At 34.6% G+C, this 16,232-nt stretch overlaps 1 protein-coding gene and 1 long non-coding RNA gene across 8 annotated transcripts in view; one reads left to right on the plus strand and one right to left on the minus strand.

Annotated features, from left to right (window-relative positions):
- Window positions 1-16,232, minus strand: part of COBLL1 (cordon-bleu WH2 repeat protein like 1) — a 156,792-nt gene that overhangs the window by 111,133 nt on the left and 29,427 nt on the right. The gene's annotated exons all lie outside the window — the stretch shown is intronic.
- On the plus strand, window positions 10,378-14,792 carry LOC308630731. Its single transcript, XR_014018010.1, has 3 exons — window positions 10,378-10,408; window positions 11,998-12,047; window positions 12,873-14,792. It is a non-coding gene; the product is annotated as an uncharacterized lncRNA (long non-coding RNA).

Consider the following 16,232-nt stretch of genomic DNA (forward strand, 5'->3'; position numbering starts at 1 on the left):
CATCCCTGAATTCAATTTCCGGTACAAAAAATAAATTAATAAAAACAAAAGAAACATTTTTTAAAGCAGTGAATAACATATACACACATATGCATATATGCACACATGTGCATGTACACATATATTTAAGTTAGGCAATTTACTACTTCTTTAAAATATCTGCCTTTAGCAGGGGGAGGTGGCAACTTCAGGGAATAGAGAGGCTAAAGCAAGAGAATCAGTTTCAAGGCCATCCTCAAACTTATCAAGACCCTTCTGTAAGGAAAATGTAAAAAAGGTCTGTAGATGTAGCTCAGAGGTTCAATCCTCAGTACTTCACTCTCCACAACCCAACAAAAATACCTTCCTTTAAACATATTTAAAAGTTATACAAAATTCTTTAATTGTATAATAAATTTCTTACACACATTAAAAAAAATGTTTAAATGTCAATTTTCCTCTTCTCTCTAAAGACTGCCACAGCTCCAGAAGAATCAGTCTTAAATAACTCAAACCTAGTTGTTCAAATATAATACCACTACATCTCCTCCATAAGAGAAATTATCACAAAAGTATGACTCTGACATTACATATTCAATTAAACTACTCAAGTACTCAAGGCCAAAATGTTATTTTTTTCCTTATAAAGGCTTTAATAAGACTGTAAATAAGAACTGGGTAATCAGAACTGGGCAAATGTTGCATTGTAATTTTCCTGACAGGAAGTAGACAAGAGAAGGTGCTACACACCTGGATGAATAGATAGACTGACTGCTCACAGCCAATAAGATTGTAGATGTTTTTAAAATTAAAGTGATGCAAAAAAGACCAGTTTTGGTTCCAATTTCAGGTAAGATAAGGTAAGCAACTCTATGCTGTTGCTCCAACAGAATGCAGCTATTAAAATCCAGACCAAATATAGGAAGCAACAATTTGTGACATCTGAAAAACAAATTGGAGTAACTGAATTAGAGAAGCTGAGTTAATCATTTTTTTTTCTTTCCACTTATCCCACTCTTCAAAATTGCCTGAAACCAGAAGCAATAAAGAATTAAAATATGAGTACAAGGGGGAAGCGCTATAGCTCAAGGTCAAGGATCAGGGAAGGGGTCTAATGGACAGAAAGAAGATGTCCTCTTGTTTTCTTGAGCAAAATTCAAAGGTATGTCTACATAATAACAGAGAACGACTTCATAATAGCATGAAAATGAAGTCTTTGATTATTACTCCATCAAAAATCTATATAAGATCTGCATTCTGAAAACAAGAATTAAAGACATCAAAGATAACTAAAAAGAGGTACACCATATTTGTGGATTAGAAAACTCACAGTAAAGATATCAATGTTGATCTAAACACTTAACAGAAATCCTGCCAAATCCTCATAAAATTTTTTAGATATAAACAAGCTGGTTCTAAAATACATAGTAAAGCAAAGGAATTAGAATTTTTTTAAAAAGTTCTGAAAAAGAAGAACAAACTGTAGCAGTTTTACTATTCAATTTCAAGATTCACTATTAAGTTATGGTCATCAAGACAGTATAGTATTGACAAATAAACATATACCTAGATCAATGGAACAAAACAGTCTAGAAAGAGAGCCACACTAATATTTTATTTTTTAATAAAATTTCAAAGGTAATTCAATAGAGAAAGAACAGTCATTTCAATGAGTGATCTTGAAATAACTGAGCATCTGTAAAAGGAAGGTAGACTGTAAGCTTATGTCTTAAAATTAAGTCTAAATCAATAATGGATTAAAAACAAAATGAAAAACTAAAACTATCTTAAAAGTAGAAGAATATCTTTATGGTCTGAGTTTAAACAGTGAGTTCTTAGGACACTAAAGTATAAATAATCATAAAAAAACCTCAGCAAACAATTTTATCAAAGTTAAAAACTTTTGCCTTATATAATATAGTATTAAGAGAATAAAAACACAAGCCTCAGTTTAGCAGAAAATATTTGCAAATCATGTCTCAAAGAACTAGAATATGTATAAAACTCTGAATATTCTGATGTGAGAAAACAACCAACCCAGTTTAAAAATCAGCAAATAAATTCTCTAAAGGGGATATGCAAATGGCAAATAAGCACATGAAAAATATCAAGTACCATTAGGGAAAATGTAGGTTAAGAACAAAATGAGATATCATATTAGAATGGCTAAAACAAGCATGAAAAATACCAAGTTTTGATGGTGAGAAAAAACTTTCACGTACTGTTGGAGAAATGTAAAATGGCTAAACCACACTGAAAAAATGACCTGCAGGTTTCCTATAAAATTAGACATTCACTTGTCATGATTCAGCAATCCCTCTCCTAGAAAGTTATACAAGATAAATGAAAATATAGCATTCACTCAAAAACCTGGACATAGCTGTTCTACTCACAATGACCCCCCACAATGGCAAACAATCCAAAGAGCATCCATGGAGTAAATGGAGAGCTATGGAATACTACACTAAGCAACAGAAAGAAACAACTGATACAAAAGTTGAATGAATCTCAACATCATCATGCAGAGTGCAAAAAAAAAGGGTCTTCCAAGGCTGCATGTTTATGATTATGTTTCTAAGACAGTCTAAAGTTAAACTATAGTGACAAAATAGATCTCCAGTCACCAGGTTTAATTGCTGGGTAAGGGTCCAACTACAAAGAAACAGCAAGATTTCTGGAGAGATGGAACTCTTCTGCATCCTAATAGTGGTGGAGTTTTCATGAACCTGTGCATGGGTTAAAATTCCCAGAACTGTGTATCAAATGAAAGTCCACTTCACTGTGTTAACTTAATTTTTAAAACTGTAATAGCCTTTATTGATATCCAGATTATCACATAATTTCTTACTTCTTCCTGTCCCATTCTATTTTAAAGTAAAAATACCCATAAAGAGAAGGAAATTGCATGATAACATTTATCTGTATTATCTGCATATGCTGTATATTTCTAGCAAAAGGGTGGCTCGATCTAGTACCAACTCCCACAGACTGTCATTGGAATCACATGTCTTATTTCTTAGGCATTCTAAAGAAAGGAAGAAATTACATAATACTGTATTTTTCTGCCTCTTTGTAGCTACACTTGAAGTAAATATAAAATGCCATTTTAGCTTTTTATTTCAGAATCTAGAAATAGAGTTTAGCAACTAAACCAAAGTTTATGCAAAAAAAAAAAAGTTGTAAAACACTTAATGTCACTTGTATTTGTTAAGTAAAATCAATTCTCAATGCTATCATAGACAGGAAATTGATTCTATAAATGAATGCTAGTAACAAGGAAAGTATATTTCTGGGGAAATTAAAATTAAGAAACCTCAAAAAAAATAGATGACTTTCAGTTTTGTAAATGTCACAAAATTTGGCATAGTACCTTGCCTATGGTTAAGTATAATTTATAAGGTATCATCTAATAACAGCTTTTAATAGAAACATCTAACATAAGCCACATCTAAACACATACCTCTATAATGTAGGTGTAGATTTCAAAACTCATACACATGAATGTGTGCACACACCTGACAGTAATAAATCTGGGGAGAAGGATAGATGGAATGTGGAAATGCTGACTTCTCTTGGGCCAGTGCAGCAGGAAAAAACGCAAGGACTATGGAGTGGGCTCACAGCTTTCTCTTGACTCAGAGAAAGTCTCGACTCTGAGTCAAGAGAAAGCTGTGAGCCTACTCCGTAGTCCACCACATCATTCACAGAGGCTGTGGATCTCCCCAAGTGAGGCCCATTGTGATATGGTGACAGAAGTCAAGAAAAATATGCTCAGGGATGTAGATAATAGGAAGCCTACAGCAGTGTTGAATTCTGGGACAGTTTAACACCGAGAGATTTTAGTATTTGAAGTACCAGTATTTTGGTACAAAACTATTTTTTTTAAAAAAGAGTATACATTCCCTGAGAAACATTCATTTGAAGGTTGATAAGATTTTTCTTAAAAAAAAAAAAAAAACCTTATCTAAAATCTGCACAATCTCCTGGATGGTATACTGTGTCAAAAGAGCAAGCAATAAAATGTTTGGAGCAAGTTAGAAAGCAACTTTTACATTAGCTTCGTTAAGTAAGTTTATGCGTATATTTTTCACTTTCATTAAGTGTACTAACAACAATTTAAGATGCTTTAAAGTTTTTAAGAAACAAAGTTTGGCAGACAAACCTAGCACCCCTTTTAATCATCATCTAATACAATAGGCTAGTAATATATCTTTTGTCCACTAATACCATACAGGTTCTTTGCCCATATCATTTTCCTTCTAAAATAAGGTTTCAAAGAATTTTTCTAATCATATATAATACACAAGGACAGTCAAGGTGTGCTAGATATACTTGAACTCTGTCTCAATGAACACAAGTAAACCCTGATAGTGGGCTGTATAACTGCACCCATGTTAGGGGCCAAAAAAATCTTCTGCAAGGAAGTGACAATTTAATATACCCAAATAATGAGAAAGACATAACCTAATGAAGGGAGGAAGAAAGTTTTCCAAATACCAGTGAGAAAGATCCTCTAGGGTAATAGGTGATAAGGCTAGAAGAAGGCAGGACCCCTATCAGGGTGTCTCACAGTGCTAAGATTCATCAAAGCAGGTGACAGGAAGGCTTCTGGAACTGGCAAGGACCAAGTCTGCACAGAAAGCTCAGAAGCCCCTAAATGAATATTACCCCTAATACTTGCACCCCAGTCTTAATCAGTGGTGGAAGAATGGTCTCAGAACTGTTTATCACAACTGGCTGTTTAATAGTAAAACACTGGTTAATGATAACAATGCATCGTAAAAACCTTCAGAAGGAAAGGAGAATGTTTTGCGGACCATTTGTTTTCCTTGTGTGGCAGTTTTAAGTTATTCATTTTTAAAATCAGTACTTTTTAATGGAAAAAAAAAACTTGACCAAAAATCTGTCACAGAATTTTGAGACCCATTAAAACAAATGTGTAATGAGCAAAAAATGAACATTAAAAAAATAAGAAAGTTACAATCAGAGATGCATTTTAGAGTGCTCTCCTTGGCTGCAATATGAAAAATGGTCTGGAGGAAACCAAGAGCAGAGGCAGGAAAATCAATCTGGAAAACTTTTAGAACAATTCAGATCAGCAACCTATAAACATATTATTGATTATACAACTCTATAAGAAAGAAGCTGACTCAGCAACTCATTATCCATACATGTTCTGCTGTATTCATAAGCACATTAAAAATGAGATTAAAAAATAAAAGTTAAATGTTTAATGTTTTATTAATGATATATTAGAAGGGAATATAAATATTTCAAGTGGTCTAACTTTGTTTTCTAGGGTTCAATTCTTGTCAGATCTGATTGTTTCTTACAATGCGGCTGGCAAAAGTTTACACATGCATTAACTGTTGATTCTGCTTTTTTCTTATTGTTCACTTGCACTTGTGTTTTCATTATATTCAATGGGTGATGATTTTGCAGACACGTACAACTTCCCACTACAAAGATTAGTTTACATGCAATGTGATATATTTAAAAACTGGATATATGTAATATGCAATATGCTGAACAACGATGAGCTGGTGACGCTGGCAAGGTGGCTGGCTGCCTCACAGGTCAATCACCTTGGCCTCTCACTGCCAGACTCCAGCACCACTCATGGACTCCACTGCATACAACGAGCGACTTCTGAGGGCTTACCTACACTTTAAATGCACAACTTGGCTTCTACTTTTAATATTACATAGAATTTCTGATACTTTCTTTCTCTTGTCACTCAGTCATCTTATATTGCATTCCCCTCCTTTGTAGACCTGATTGCTCTGAAAGACAGATGAGGACCTAATGTGGCTAAGGGGAAAAAAGGCAGATTTTTCCACATTAATTTTTTCAACTGGTAGACTATTTTGGAGCACTTTTAGATTTACAGAAAAACTGATCAGAATGTATAGAATTCCCACAAACTCCTTGCCTCCATCCCCAACACATAGTGTACCTACTATATACATGTGGTGTTAGTGGTATACTTTTTATAATCAATGAACCAAAATTGATACATTAACTGAAGTCCATAGTTTGCATTAGGGATCACTCTATAATGTACATTTTTACAGCTTTTGAAAACTGTGCCTGTGTCATAACTGTATCATACATAAGTTTCACTGCCCTAAAGATCCATGACTCACTTATTTGTATCCTTCCTCACCCAAAACCCCTAGCAATTGATCTTTTTGTTATCTCCCAAGTTTTTTCTTTTCAAGAATGTTATTAGTTGGAATCATACAGTATGGAACCTTTTTAGACTGGCTTCTTTGACTTAATAATATGCATTTAAGGTTCCTTCATGCCCATTGCTCAAAGATGAGCTTAGCCCGGTGTGGTGATGCATACCTATAATCCCAGGGGCTTGGGAAGCTGAAGCAGGAGGATCACAAATTCTCAGCCAGCCTCAGCAACTCAGCAAGACCTAAGCAACTTAGTGAGATCCTGTCTCAAAATATAAAATGGCTGGGGATGTGGCTCAGTAGTTAAGCACTCCTGGGTTGAATCCCCTAGTACAGAATAAGGAAGAGGAGGAGAGGAGGAGGAGGAGGAAGAGCCGCAGTAGCAGCAGCCAGGAAAAGAAGGGGAGAGAGAAAGCAAACTCAACAGGTCACTTTCTCTTTCCATAAATAATTCATTGCATGGGAATCTCACATTTTGTGTATCCACCTATTAAGGAACATCTTGGTTGCTTCCAAGTTTTGGCAACTGAAGTGCTATAAACATCTCTGTGTAGACATAAATTTTTAAATTCATTTGTGTCAATACAATATGATCCAGAATCCATGCTCTGCAAGAGTATGGTTAGTTTTGAAAGACACTGAAATTGTCTTCCACAGTGGATTCCCACCAGCACTGAGTAAGAGTATTGCTATCGCTCCTATTGCTCCATGTCCTCCCTGGCATTTATTGTTTTTGTTATTCCAACCATTATGTACTTTTTAATTTTACACCCAAACAACTTCCTAAACTGTTTCATTTGTCTTAAAAGTTTTTAAAATGATTTCCCTCGATTCTCTATTTATTTATTAAATAGATATACAACAACTAAGAATAGAGGAAGAGAAAGAGGAAAAAAGGGGATTAATGAAAAACTAATGGCCCTAACTTTCAGGGAAAAGGCAAAATAGTAATGATAGGCATTTTTGACACAAACCTAATTTCAATGATAATGATGAAATATTAAATATTAGCACCTTTAAGTATTATGTTTGCTGTTGGCTATGTGTGTGTGTATATATATATATTTTTTCCAATCATTTATTCAATATCCTTCTGCTACTATGTTTTTTTTTAGAGAGAATTTTTTTAATTTTTTTTTTTTTTTTTTTTTTTTTTTTTTTTTTTTTTTTTTTAGTTATCAGCGGACACAGTATCATTGTTTGTACGTGGTGCTGAGGATCGAACCTGGGCCGCATGCATGCCAGGCGATCGCGCTACCACTTGAGCCACATCCCCAGCCCTGTCTTTGTTTTTAATTTTCCATCATCTTCTGAGAAGAGTCATTCAGTGACTGAAGAACCAGACTTCACTTTGTCTCATTGGAGGAGAAAATTTATATAACTATAAAACTCATAACTACATACAGAAGAGAAGTTTTGACAACACACACTTCAGCTCTGTGAAGAATGTCATTATTTGAGCTGTTCTAAGTACACCATATGCTCTTTCCCAGTTTTTATTTCCTTTCATGGGTTTCACCATATTAATGTTCTATTATTTTCTTATGTTTTAATCACTTTCTTTGTTGCAGTAACAAACTGATGAATTGATCAATATTATTTTTAATGTATTAGAATAAAAATGGTCATTAATAGGGAAATATATGTGTGTTTGTGTATATATATATGTGTGTGTGTATATATTTTAATTGCAGTTGATTACAGTTTTAAGGAATACTAAAAAAAACAGGAAATGTTACAGACAAGAACCCTCTCTTTTTTTTTGAGAGAGAGAGAATTTTTTAATATTTATTTTTTAGTTCTCGGCGGACACAACATCTTTATTGGTATGTGGTGCTGAGGATCGAACCCGGGCTGCACGCATGCGAGGCGAGCGCGCTACCGCTTGAGCCACATCCCCAGCCCCCCAAGAACCCTCTCTTATTGACTCTTTCCTTCCCAGACACTAGTATTGGATTGATCCTGAGCAGTTACTTAGTACTAATGGACAATCCCATAGTCATGTTCCTGGATTGTCTCGTCCACCGTGCGGCCTGCGCAATGGTTTCATTAATGAGGTTCTAGGCATAAAGTTAGTTAGATGAGATCGAAATAAAACACACAGACTCAGTTACCTTATTTATATTGCCAGGTCCGAGAGGGCTCGCCTCTCTGGTTCCCTCCTCTAACCACCCAGCAGGGCAGCAAGGATTACTCAGGGCTAGCAGGAGAGAGAGAGAGTGAACATGCCTGGGAGTAGCCTTTTATTGGGGAACAAGAGATTCAGGGGAGAATTCCATCCAATGAAGGTTGAGGGGGGACCGCACTCCAAGGTCAGGGTCAGTGATTGGGTCCCCGGGGTCAGTGGTCAGGCACACCCCCACACGGATGGGCTCTCTCATCAGGAAAGGGCCGGGAAAGCTCCCACACAGCCAGAGCGCCTCAGACCCTTAACGGGAGCCACCCAATCACATGTCAGAAATGGCTTCCCACAGTCTCGGAAGTTTTCATGCCCCTTACCTTGGAGTCATTTCAGTATGTGAGATGAACAGTCAATGTAACTAAGAGAAACAGCAAGGCAGGTAAATTTCAGTGACTTCTAGGATAAGTGTTTTAATATGAATTGGGAATCACCACTTTCCATAGATGACTAGGGACTGACTGTACCACAAAATTTGAGTTTAAAATGCCATAACTATGGAAAACCCTGAGTATGATGTTCCTTTTATTAATATATGTGAATACTTTTCAACTTACTAAACAATTCTTGAAAACCTGCAGTAATCTTACTTATTGTTATTTAGGATTTTGACAGCTATAGTCATAGAATGGTTTCTTTTTCACTTTTGTGCAAAATTATTTTAAATGCTAGTAGAAATGTGTTCACCATATAAAATAAACTCAAACTTTCTAGCTTCTTCTATGTGCCATAAGGCTGTAAGAATATGCAGGCAGGTGTGGTAATGTACATCTGTAATCCCAGCAACACAGGAGGTTGAAGCAGAAGGATCACTAAGTTCAAGGCCAGCCTGGGCAACTTTACAAGGCTTTCTCAAAAAATAAAAAGGACTGGGGATGTAGCTCAATGATAAAGCACCCCTAGGTTTAATACCTAGTTCCCCTGGTTCAAAAAAGAATGTGTAGGGGCTGGAGTTGTGGCTCAGCGGTAGAGCGCTGGCCCAGCACGTGTGAGGCCCTGGGTTCCATCCACAGCACCACATAAAAAATAAAGATATTTTAAAAAGAATGTATTACTTAGAAGACTGAATAATGCACTGTGCTGATCCCAGAGTCATTTTCTAAAGAAAGGAGTTTGATAGCTTCACAATTTTCTATGACTGATTCAATGTTTCTAATATTTTGATCCAATTTTTAATTTAGATTCTTTCTTGAAAGTCATCCATTTAATCTATAATTTATAATATAATACCATAAGTTACATCTGGAATTTTTGTAACCACCAGCACAGTGGAACATGTCCCAATCCTAGCGACTTGAGAGACTGAGGCAGGAAGATTTCAAGTTGGAGACCAGCCTCAGCAACTCAGTAAGACGGTGTCTTAAAATGAAAAATAATAAAGGCTGGGGATGTTTTTCTGATGAAGTGACCCCGAGTTCAATTCCAATCAACCCCCCCCCCAAAAAAAAAAAAATAGAATTCTTATAACTTAAGAAGTCTTGGAATCCATTATAATATCTTTGTTCCCTTTTCATTAAATTTTCAAAAGGCCTATCAACTTTCCTCCCCCCCCATGAAGTTTTTCAATTCTATTTTTGTTAATAATTAATTCCTACTTATATTTGTATTATTTCCTTCCCTTCAGTTCCTTATATTTTATATTAGTATTGTAAGTTGAGATATCTCATTTTTCATTTTAAAAATCAAAATCATACATGTTTAATTGCTTCTAAAGTATAGTCTATTACTAATATTAGAAATATCATAAAATTTCTATTTTAATGTGTTCTTTGTTATTCTAAGCATGTAGGAGAATTTATTATTTCCAAGTAATTGAGTTTATTTTTGTTTGAATTTTATTTTAAATAATACCTTTGGATCAAAGAATGTCTATGTATTATTCATATTTGTGGAAATGACCTAGGTTTTCCTTCTAACCCAGTCTATAATTAGTTTTTACAAGCTTGTGAAGTACGCTAAGCACATTTTACTTTAATTTGATACGTTATGATCTCTCATAACCTGGTGAATATCATTTTTCATGTTGTGCTCTTGCAGGAATACACAGCTATTTAGAGAAGTACTGGTAAGTACAGGTCCTCGTGGCTGGGTTTGTGCAGTTTTTGAGTCCAGTTCTAGCATTTTCTCTGCCTTCTTTCTTTTAGTCATCACTGCCTGCTGTCAGCAGTCCACCTCCACTATTCCAAATCACTACTCCTAGCATATGCCTTTGGTTTTGAAACCAAACAGCTACATTTTAGGATTAAATGTTAAATAAAATTAATAAGGTTTAAGCAAGAAATGTGTTAGTGCCCTCAGGGGGGGGAAAAATGCTTGAACTTTGTGATACCTCCTTTAACTGCTCTGAACTTATTTATTTACATTCTTGTTTTCCATTCAATTTTCAAGGAAAGTGTAATTTCAACTACATTTTAAAAGTACTTACATACACTGACAAAAAAAGAACTATCATTTTTCAAAAAGAAAAAAAAATGCTTAAAAAAATTGTCTCCGTAACACAGAAGTCCACAGTGTTTATAAAACTTTTATAAATCACTACATTTGAAAGAAAGATCATCATGAAGTAAAATTGTTTAAACCAGAAATATCTGGTTTTGTGCCCCACTCACATAGTCTTAAAAAGAAGGAACAATGTTTCTTTTTATAGACAAACAATGTGGTACTTTCTACTACATTCACTAAATAGTTTCAATGTACGTTAGAAAGCAGCTAGACTAACACTTGAAAATTTTAAATCATAATCCTCAAAAAAAATAACAATATATGAAGTAGCTGAAATATTGCTGTTCTTGTCTACAATTGCATTTTGTTGACTTGGGAATAAAGTCTTTCATTTATATAAGGTATGAATAATATTTATAATTGAATTTTAAGAAAATTAAACTCCAACTATCTGTTTCTCCACATTTCTGTAAAAATCAGAGTTGAAAGATACATGCAGTTTATATATTTTAATGTTCTAGTGGGCACTGTTAGGTAGTAGCTAGCAATGAGCAGTGAAATATATGGTAAGGTCATAAAGTATTCTTTAAATTACTTCAGGGTCCTTCTTTATGATAAGGTCATAAAGTGTTCTTTAAATTGGGGCTCTTCTTTAAACTTGAGTTTGAATGCCATAACTATGGAAAAACCCGAGTATGATGTTCCTTTTATTAATTAATATATGTTAAGAAGCCAAATGGTGGCAGTTAATCTACAGAAAACAAAAGCAAGGGAGCTATTTGTAAAACATATCAAGAGAAAAAGATTAATGAGATTCAAGAGAAAAAGATTAATGAGACTAACTCTTGACAGGATCCACTGAGGTTGATGTAAAGCTAGGAATTATGGCTATAGTGTCTATTCGCCTATAGGGAAGAAAGAGTCCTTTAGTAGCACAGGCCTGCTAACTTTGGCCAGTTATTGACATGGGATTGACTTACAGATGAAGTCCCCCCTACATAGGATGGCCACCATGACAATCCTGGAGAGGACCAACTAGGGTCAAAACTCCTTCACTGCATTATCTCCTTTGTTGTTCTCTGCTTGGAGACAGCCCACTCAGAGAGAAAGTGCTTTCCACTTAAGCCTCACTTTGCTTTTATTTTACTTTCACCTATAATAAAGTTCTCTTGCATGACTTCTGGTGTCCGACTTTAAATTTTCTTTCATCAGAACACAAGAACCAAGGTTTGGAGTTTCAGCTCCCTGCTTTCCTTTGACAGGTATGTTTAAATTTAAGCCATTTAAAAAATATGCAACTACAAAGGAAATAAATATTCATTAAGTATCAAAAAGAATGACTTATTACTGCATTATGTAATAAAAAATATCCCAAATAGTGAGACCCCTGTTTCTAATGTCATTTTGGGAGTCACTGTTTCATCTGTAAAATCAGGAGATTAAAACAAAATCTGTGGTCTAAAATTTTATAGGATTAGTTACTTAAACTACATAAAAACTCAAATACAGAAGTGATTTTCAAAGAATTGTCAAGTTTCACAGGATTAAGACAATCCAAACACAAAAATTACAGGAAGGTATTATCTGCTAAGTAGCTGACAAATCATTTAGTGTATGTTAGATTTTGGTTTTAAAGAATATAGATTGTTCCAGGCATGGTGGTACATGCCAGTAATTCTAGAGGCTCAGGAGGCTGAGGCAGAAAGATGTCAAATTCCAAGCCAGCCAGGATAACTAATTAAACTCTGTCTCAAAACAAAACATTAAAAAAAATGCTAAAGATGTAGATCAGTTCAATCCCCAGCACCAGTACCACAAAAATAAATTAAGTTGTGACAAAATAAACTTGTAGTTCTTTAACACAGAATTCTATTGATGCACCTGCTATAGGAGAAGACACAGCATATTCTTGGACCACTATATAATCGTACTTTGTTATATTTTTGAAAATTTAAATATATAAATAAATCATCACATTTAAGGGACTATAATAATCAGTTTCATTAGACATGCCACAAAATCTGTGATTCTCCAAATCATCAAAGATCTAAATTCTTAATGCTTAATTTTATTCAAATTCCCTACAGGAAATCCAGCTATCAAATTTGGTTTACAGTGGGAATTTTACAAAGAAAATTCCATTTGAACAAAAGTGATTTAGAAGAAACATAAAGGAATGAGGAACTATGAAAAGCAAGTGCCTTGCTTCAACCAGTTTGTCAGAAAGTTCTCCTGACTCTAAATAGAGACTGCTAAACTTGCTGTGACATGTCCCTGAGTGACATGTCTACTCCTTGAGGAGTAGACAAAATCTAGAATTAGTCAAATCATAAAATGGCAACCCAAACTTGAATAGACATAGTCTACCTGAACAAAAATCCCCAGGGGCAACCATAGAGCACTGCTGATTCCAGAAGTATTGGATCTCACCGTGCATTTATTTGTACATTCCTTTTTAATGCTTGCACAAGAATGATATGATAATGACAAATTAAAACTCCTTTCGTTTTCAGTAAATGTAACATCAAACCTAAGTGGTAGTGTACTGGAATCTATATCTCAGCTGTGATGATAATATTATTACTGCATGTATTTGTGAAAACTTGGCTGAACTACATGTTAACTGAGGTGTTTACCTAATTTACATTATGCATTTATGAGATTTTTTAAATACTGTATTAGTTCAATTGGCACTGCTTTTTTAAATTTCCTTTTTGTAGTTTATAAAATGGTTCCTCTGAACATTTGATTGCCTTGGCCTAGACTTGATGAAATATATCTTGTCTAAAGATTGACATTAGAGGGCTGAAATTCTTTTGTGTCTGACCAGTATTCTATGTTGGATTTATTTCCCATAACTAAACATAAACATACTCACCGATTTTTCACAATTTTCTTGGTTCTAAAACTACTGACTTACAAAAACGTATTCTGACTCCCAGAAAACATCAGTTATATGTTTTAAAATTTTCTACCTGAAAGATATTAAGGATGGAATCAACAAGAGATAAATGAAAAAATGGCACACCCAAAAAGTACATCCAGGTTACTGTCATCAAGTTAAGACCAGGAATAAATCAAGAACCTGAGCAACCATCGGCAAAAGTTCAGAGGGAGAAAATGTTTTCATTTATATTCTCTAAGTTAAACTCTAAAGCATCTAGATAGATCAATCTAAATTCATAACTTTTTTCCTGAGGTTCAGTAGTTCTTATAGACCTGAGAATATAAAACACATTTGGTTTCATTCTACAATGAATATACCTGCAGCATGCTCTTGATTTCTCACAGCCCCTCCCTTTCTTGGTCAGATGCAAATTTGTGATTGCCATGATAACCCATTTCAAACTGAGGCTTTGAAATTTTCCTCTGACATCACAAGTAGCTAAAGGTATTTTGAGACATATCTCACCAACAGCAAGCACCAGATATAAGAGAACTAAATCATTTTATTTCTGACACATGTTTTACTTAAGAAAGTAGGTCAGCCAAGAATATTTGAATGCCTTTCAATTTCAAATGCCTGCTTTACAGAAAAACTGAAATTGTTAACATATATGATTTTTTTCAGTGTCACCGTTCTATAAAGATTTGAGTCAACTTACAAAAATGAATTAACTGCCTAAGTGGTACTAGATATTTTGATTTATGTATTGATGTAGGTAAGGCATATATTTTCAGAAGATTTTGTCATCTATTTAATTTACATCTGTTATTTACCAATTCATATCCTGGAATAAGACATTAAAGATAACTTGTGGCTGGGTGTGTACCTCAATGGTAGGCATCTGCCTAGCATGCTTGAGGCACTGAGTTTAATTCTCAGCACCATTAAAATGAGGGGGTTGGGAAAAGATTCAGATTTTATTTATACAGAAAATTTTTTCCATTAAAAGGTAAACAAATAATACCTGGCACTATAGAGACAATGAGGCTAGAGGTTAAGTGAATCACAATGGTTTCAGACTGGTTTCCCACTACCTTACATACCTATATAACTCTGGCAAGATCTCACTTTTCTCTACCTCGATGTTGCCAGTTGTAATGCAAGCATTTTGGCACCAGTCTCTGAGCTGTAGGGTCTGGCAGTACACTGCTATAATCCCACCTACTCAGGAGGCTGAGACAATCGGATTGCAAACTCAAGGCCAGCCTCAACAATTTAGCAAGACTCTGTCTTCAAAATAAAAAGGGTGGAAAATGCATCTCAGTGGTAAAGCACCCCTGGATTCAATCCCCAGTACCAAAATAAATACATAAAATTAAGAACATGTTAAGCTCTTGGTAAATGCCTGGAAAACAGTAAGCTCTTGATAATAGTTGGCTAACTTTTATCATAAAATAATTAGAGCCCCAATCACTTTTCATATGGAATGGACCTTGTTTTTTGCATTGCTATGCAGTTGTACCCACTGTACAGCAGAAAAATTTAACTTTTTATATCCCTATTAGTATGGCATAGACAATTAAAGTTCATTTAAGCATACTCAAATATATTAGGCTTAATTATTAGGCTTAATTATTTACTTCAAAGATTTCACTTATTCCTTTAATGTCTTTTGGTATATGAGATTTAAAAAATGAAATTTCCAATTTGAAAAAACCTGAATTTTAAACTTTTCTAAAATTTGACTTTAAAAGGTTATATATACTTCTAATCATAATTCTAATAGGCAGATTGTGAAACATTGATATCTGTGGAAATGTTGAAGCTGCCACGTTGTTACAAGTCTTTAGTGTATTCAATTGTTACTTTAAAATGATTTTTTTTAGAAGCACAGCTAAACAGAATATGCTTTAAAAAAAAACCCCACACTGTCATAAAAGACCTTTGTTTAATCAACAATGAAGATTTCATAATGATGTGCTGACCAACTATTAGAGAAACAACAATGTACGGTACAAAAGACCTCATGGGAATAACCAAAAGGTACAAAGTTATAAAGTGAAACTTATGGGTGAGAAAGGATTTTATCTCAAGTCACGGTTACTTAAGAGTTAGAACCAACATTATTCTCTTATGTAACCAGCTCCCATCATCTAAATAGAACATCAAGGGTGTTGGTTATTTCTCTTTGCCTCACTGCAGAGCTAGGAGCCCTTTTAGGCACCAAGGGTTGTGGCTCAGAGGTAGAGTGCTCACCTAGCACATGTGAGGCGCTGGATTTGAGCCTCAGCACCACATAAAAATGAAATAAAGATATTGTGTGTCCACCTACAACTAAAAAAATATTTTAAAAAAAACTGATGAGCCAATTATTAAGTGAAAGCCTCTTCATCTCTCTTAAGAAATGGACCACAAAGTAACAAAGAAACATGTCTTCGAATGTAAATTGTTTACTACTCAACATTACAAATGAATTTATTGGGCTGCTGGAACTCCTCCTACAGTTTCAAAAAAAAAAAAAATCCGAAAATCTAAGTAATTTTCTTTTATTGATCACATG

The sequence above is a fragment of the Spermophilus citellus genome (assembly GCF_964194105.1).
Source record: "Spermophilus citellus genome assembly, chromosome: 11".
In the NCBI taxonomy this organism is placed as follows: Eukaryota; Metazoa; Chordata; class Mammalia; order Rodentia; family Sciuridae; genus Spermophilus; species Spermophilus citellus.